The sequence below is a fragment of the Mustela putorius genome, unplaced genomic scaffold, assembly GCF_011764305.1.
Source record: "Mustela putorius furo isolate JIRA1106 unplaced genomic scaffold, ASM1176430v1.1 tig00000738_pilon_pilon_pilon, whole genome shotgun sequence".
Taxonomy (NCBI): domain Eukaryota; kingdom Metazoa; phylum Chordata; class Mammalia; order Carnivora; family Mustelidae; genus Mustela; species Mustela putorius.
The window spans coordinates 998,418-1,004,524 of NW_025421463.1; positions in this window are offsets into that span (position 1 = coordinate 998,418).

The window sequence follows — 6,107 nt, forward strand, 5'->3', positions numbered from 1 at the left end:
CCAATTCACCCCATTTTGGGGGGCATGCTAGTAGATTGTTTTTTAATCGGGGAATGGTAGAGGCGACGTATATGTTTACCAGATCACTTTTTGGTAGGTATCCCAGGGGTTGATTCCAGGTGGAGGTTACCATGAATAAAGATGCTACAGACATTTCCATAAAAGTCTTTTTGTGGATATATGCTTTCTTTTCTCCAGGAATAGCTAGGTCACAGGGTAGATGTGTGGTCCATTTTGTTTCATGTTAAGTGCATAGTTAAATGTATAGTTAAGTATATGGTTAACTGTGTGAAAATTGCTTGTTTCCCACCAATGATGGATTAAGCCTCCGGTTGCCCTATATCTTGGTCATTGCTGCGTATGGTCTGTTCTCTTACTATTAGCCATTCTAGTGGCTGTGTAGTGCAGTATCTTGTGGGCTTTTGAAAAACTGAGTTATAATTCATGTACTATAATAGTCACTCTTAAAACTATATAGTGGTTTTTATCATAGTCACAAAGTTGGGTGATGATCACTACCATGTAATTTCAGAAAATTTTCATCACTCCAGAGAGAAACCCTGAATCTTTCAGTCCTTGGAAAAAACTAACGTACTCTCTGTTTCTATGGATTTGCCTCTTCTGAACATTTCATACAGATGGAATCATGGTATGTGGCCTTTCATATCTGGCTTCTTTCACTTTGCATAATTTTTCCCCAGGTTCATCTGTGTTGTAGCATTTATCAGAACTCCATTCACACAAGTCCACTGTGGCTTTACACACACACATTTCGGTTATCCATTCATCCGTTAATGGGTGTTTGGGTCATTTGCACCTTTTGGCTGTTGTGAATTATGTTGCTCTGAATCATACTGTCACATTGTTTTGTGTGGACAGACGTTTTTAACTCGCATGGGCGGATAACCAGGAATTCTGTGGTGGGTCACGTGGTAACTCTGCTCCAGAGGTTCCTGCCACCTCAGCTTCTCTGACTCTGAGTTCCTCCTCAGCCCAGTGAGATCAGCGTGCTCTTCTCGGACTCCCCCATCCTGCTGAGTCCGGTGATGCCTTCAGGAGGAAGTGCTGGGTGATTGTACAGCTCCCCTCCTTCCCCTCCTCTTGGAGATCACAGTCCGGCACCATCTCTGGTCCAATGTCTGAAAACAGTTGTTCTATTTATTTTGTCCAGTTTTCTGTTGTCTGTAGCAAGAGAGGTAGCCCCACACTAGTTACTCCATCAAGGCTTGATGCAGAAGACCAACACACTTAAAATAAAACATATGCCATAACTTCGTTATCTAAAGTTCTAGGGAGATCCGAATCTGAATGGTGGTCTCTACTGAGGTTTACTCATGGCGGCTTGTTTGCTGGCAAGTTTTGTATATTTGTGTGAGTTTGTCTTTGGTTGAATTTAATCTGGGGGAATCCTGAGGGTCTAAATTAGGACTGCTTTTGTCCAGAGATTGTTTACGTTAGCCTCTAGTACATTCCGTGGAGACAAAACTAATCTGAGAAAACTGAGATTTAATTTTTCTGCTGGGGATTTCTCTCCCCTCTTTGAAAATCATGGAAACTCCGAGACTATATAAAAGTGAGCATCTGGGTGTAGATTCTCAAAGACCACTATCATCAGCATCATCACTGTCCATCGACATCATCATCACCACCATCACCATCATCACCACTAACATAACCATCACCACCACCACCATCACCATCATTACCACCACTTCCTCACCGTCATCATCTTCACCATTATCATCACCATCATCATCATCATCACGATCACCATCATCATCACCACCAACATAACCATCATCATCATAATCACTGTCATCATCATCATCACCAACATAACCACCATTACCACCACCACCACATCATCACCATCACCATCATCATCATCACCATCACCACCATTACTATCCCACAGCCATGGTGAAGACACTGCTTTCCAGAAGTCTCTGCCCATCCCTCCCTTTCAATAATTGTGTATTCACCTTCCAGGGTCCCAGATTAATGTAGAAATCTCAATTTTTGATTACCCCCCTTTATGAGGACCTCTTATTTTTCTCCTAATTATTAATCCCCCAAATTCTGGATTCCTATTATCAACCTTGGCCACCAGGGCAGCCCCAGCCTCTGTTTCTTATTAATGTTCACGGTTTTGGTTTCAGTTCACTGTTGTTTCATGTGTATAAGTAATATAACTTCCATGGTTTCATTTCCTCCCTTGTGAGCTCGGCAATGCATATAAATTGGTTACTGTAATTAATCTGGGATCTGATGGAGCGGTAGTGGACAAACTTTGTAGGGTATTCATTCTGCCATATAGACCTTGGAAGCAGAAATCGTCCAACTCTGTGACTTCACCTGTGGAAAATGGGGACAATGATCCTGGTTTGTGAGGATTCTTGCAGAGTGTGTGCGAGGAATGCACTTAGCATAGAGCTTCACATGGGTAGAGGGTGCAAGCAGCACCTTAATGATACAGGAGGTGAGGCAAAAGCACTCACTAGAACACAATGCACTATTTGCTCTTTCAGCAAGCAAATATTGCTCATGTAGGTCATCGTTGTACATTGTATGGGTTTGGACAAATGTATGATGACCTACATCCAACATTAGAGCACGATACCAAGTGGTTTCACTGCCCTAAAAGTCCTCTGTGTTGCCCCTTGTTCATTCCTGCCTCCCCCCGACTCCCTGGCAACCATTGATCATTTTACCAACTCCAGCGGCAGTTTCGTCTTTTCCAGAAGGATGTAGAGTTAGGATTACTCATTATGTAGCCTTCTCTGATTGGTTTCTTTTACCTAGTAATACACGTTTAAGGTTCCCTTGTGTCTTTTTGAGGCTGATAGCTCATTTCTGTTTATTGCTGATAATAGTATTCCCTTGTCTGGATTACATTGACTGGACATGTTGGCTACATGCGAATTTTGCAAGTATGAAGGAAGCTGCTGTAAACACTGGTGGAAGGTTTTTGGGTGGACACGAGTTTTCACTTATTTGGGTAAGTTCGAATAACTTTGGAATCCTATTATTTTTAACTTTTCTATGCTGTTTTGTTTTAACGTGTCTTTGTTTCTTTAAAGATTTATTTATTTATTTATTTTAAAGAGAAAGAGAGAGCATGATCAGGGGGAGGGGCAGAGGGGATCTGCGAGAGGGAATCCTCAAGCAGATTCCCCAATCATTGAAGAGCCTGACATGGGGCTTGATCTCAGGACCCTGAGATCATGACCTGAGTCGAAACCGAGAGTCAGATGTTCAACTGACTGAGCCACCCAGGGGCCCCTTAATGTGTCTTTTGAAAGTGGCATGTAAGTGGAATTTTTAAAGCTGGTCTAAGAGTAAGGAGGCAAATACAGCAAAATATTAACTGAAGAATCTAGGTAGGAGTACATGCATCTGTATGGCACAATTCTTTCTGTTTGAAGATTTTCATAGTAAAATGTTGAGATAAAATGAAAGAAAACAAACCCACCCCCTCTGGAGAGAGAGAGAGAGAGAGAGAGAGAGAGAGAGAGAGAGTGTGTGTGTGTGTGTGTGAGAGTGTGTGTGTACACACCTGGGAACCACAGGGATGTGTTGTGCTTCTGATCACCAGCAGAGGGCGTGCACGTGCCCAGTTTCCAAGCCAGCCCTTCCTCTTGGAACATTCCTTATAATGATGCAAAATTCAGAGTTAGAGCATATCTCTCCACTCTGGGCCCGGGGGTTCCAGGCATATAAATGCATTATTGACGGCGGCAGTGGCCTCCGAACACTATCTCCCTTCGGCCTGTGGCCACCAGCCCATGTGGCCCCCACCCTGCCATCCTTTGCCAGGATCTACTTTACCTGCCTGTGTCCCACTTCATCTCCTGCCGGCTGCACGGTCTCCCTTCTGTCATCAGTGCCCTCCTCCTCAGTGTCCTCCTAGTGGCGTGGCTTGCTCTGCCTGGCCACCAATGTCCTTAATGAGGTTGTCCTGGGAGGTAATGGGACCAGGTGCCCACTGCCTTCTGCCTGTTATGGGTTGAATTGTGCCCCCCGGAATGACATGTTGGAGTCCTGACATCCAGTACCTCAGACGTGACCTTATTTGGAAATAAGGCCATGTCGATGTAATTAGTTAGGATAGGGTCACTGGAGAGGGCCCTAATCCAGTATGGCCGGTTTCCTTATAAAAGGGGAATTTGGACAAAGGTTCGTCCGGAGAGAGTCATGTAGAGACAAAGGCAGAGGTCCATGAACAAGCCAAGGAACCCTTAAAGTCGCCAGTGAACGCTGGGAAGCTGCAGAGCCTTGCGGGGGAACCAGCCCTGCCAGCACCTTGGTCTCTGGCGTCCAGACTGTGACGAAGCACATGTCGGCTGCTTAAGCCCCCCTGTCTGCGGTACTTTGGTATGGCAGCCCCAGGAAAGGAACACAGGCCAGCCTGCGCCCCCAGAGCGGGGGGTACCGTAACGTCAATCACTTGGGAGTACTCGCTCCATTCGCATTCGAGTGGACAGCCGCGGAGGCGACAGGCCTCCATTTGGATGGATGGGGAGGTCTCCTCCCCCTACGGGGGGAGCACAGTCAGCGCGGGTCTGGTGGAACTGCCCTGCTGCCTAACGGGGACGTCCGAGGGGCGAGCTGAGCCCGCAGACCTGTCATTCCTTTGCCTGCCGATCTCGGCTCCACGGACTTGTGAACAAGCCATCCCCACGAGCCGCTCATGCGATGCGGCATCCATTAGGCCCAATAAATGGACTTGAGTGTTCCCTGCTCCCTGGCGTAAGATGGCATCTCGTATTTCCGCGGTAGCACCTGCAGCAGCCCCGCCTCCCCCGAGGGGTGGCAGCATGATCAGGCTATCTCTGGGCTTGAACTTCGTCCCCATGGGGCCATTCGCTCAAATGCTTTGCCACTCTGGGAGCCCATGTGAGCCTGGATTGGCCGGGAGACAGTGACTCGTGTCTTTGACGTCAGCCTCCTTCTGGCGGCCCCGCCGGCTGCTGGAGCCCTCAGAAGCACGCTCCCTAGACGCGGCTACTCGGTGGCCCACAGCGCCTCAGCAGCTCTCCTGGTTCAAGTCCACGGGATTCCAGTCCACGCCTCACCCCTTGCGCACCCCCGCCCCCAGTCTGTCTGCAAGCTGTGCTCTGCAAATAACGTGGCTGTGTGCGTGCCCGGCTAGAGGATGCTGCCCCGGGGACCCAGCCAATGCTCAGGCTCGGTGCCCAACCACCGCTGAAGGGCTTGGAGACCGGGCGGGACAAGTCGCCTTTAGGTAAGGGCTCATGATGAGAAAGCATGAGCTCCCATCGGCGTACGTCGCTCTGTCTCGGCTAATGGTGAAGTGTCACCGGTCCTGTGCACATGCCCCTCTCCTTCCTACATGGAGAAGGAAGAAAAACTCGGTAGGATCCTCTCGTGCTGGGCCTGGGAGCTAGAGACCCCATTACGGCTAGACACAGCCCCGCCCGGTACACAAGGCTTCCCTTCACCGCCCCTCTGGCAAGTTCCAAGTCACCCTTCAAGTCTGGGGCAGGCGGCTGGTTGTCCCCCCAACTCTTCTTCCACTCTTTACACCATTCTAGAAGCTCTGCCTGGTCCCAGGGTTAGCCAGCTCAGTGTCTCAGCCTCCTGTGTGGCTGGACTAGGTTGGTTACATGACCGGTTTCTGGCCTACAAGGGTGAATGGAGGTGAAATTTCCCTTCTGCGGCTCATCCTCGAGGCCGAGGAGCACGCCTGGTCCCTCTGCTCCCCTCTTCTCCTCCCTGCCAGGCCAGTGACAGGGTGCTGGGGCCCAGAGCAGCGTCTCTGGACCATGAGATGGGAGATGGCAGAGCAGCTCGGCTTGGACGTCTCCGGGAGCAGGAGGTAAACGGCTTTGCTGAAGCCACTCTTGCTTTGGGCCCTGCTACCAGAGCCAGGAGAGCGAGATGTTTGAGAACCGGACTCCTGGGGCTCAACCCCAGGCCGGTTGCTGCCCGTAGCGTGACCTTGGGCAAGTCACTTAACGTGTCTGTGTCTCAGGCTCCTCTCCGGGGGCAAATGAGTCATAAAAATACCCACCGCTGGCTGCCGTCAGGGTCAGATCGTTCTAAATGCCTTGCACATAGTGAGCGCTTGTGTTTACCTTTACAGC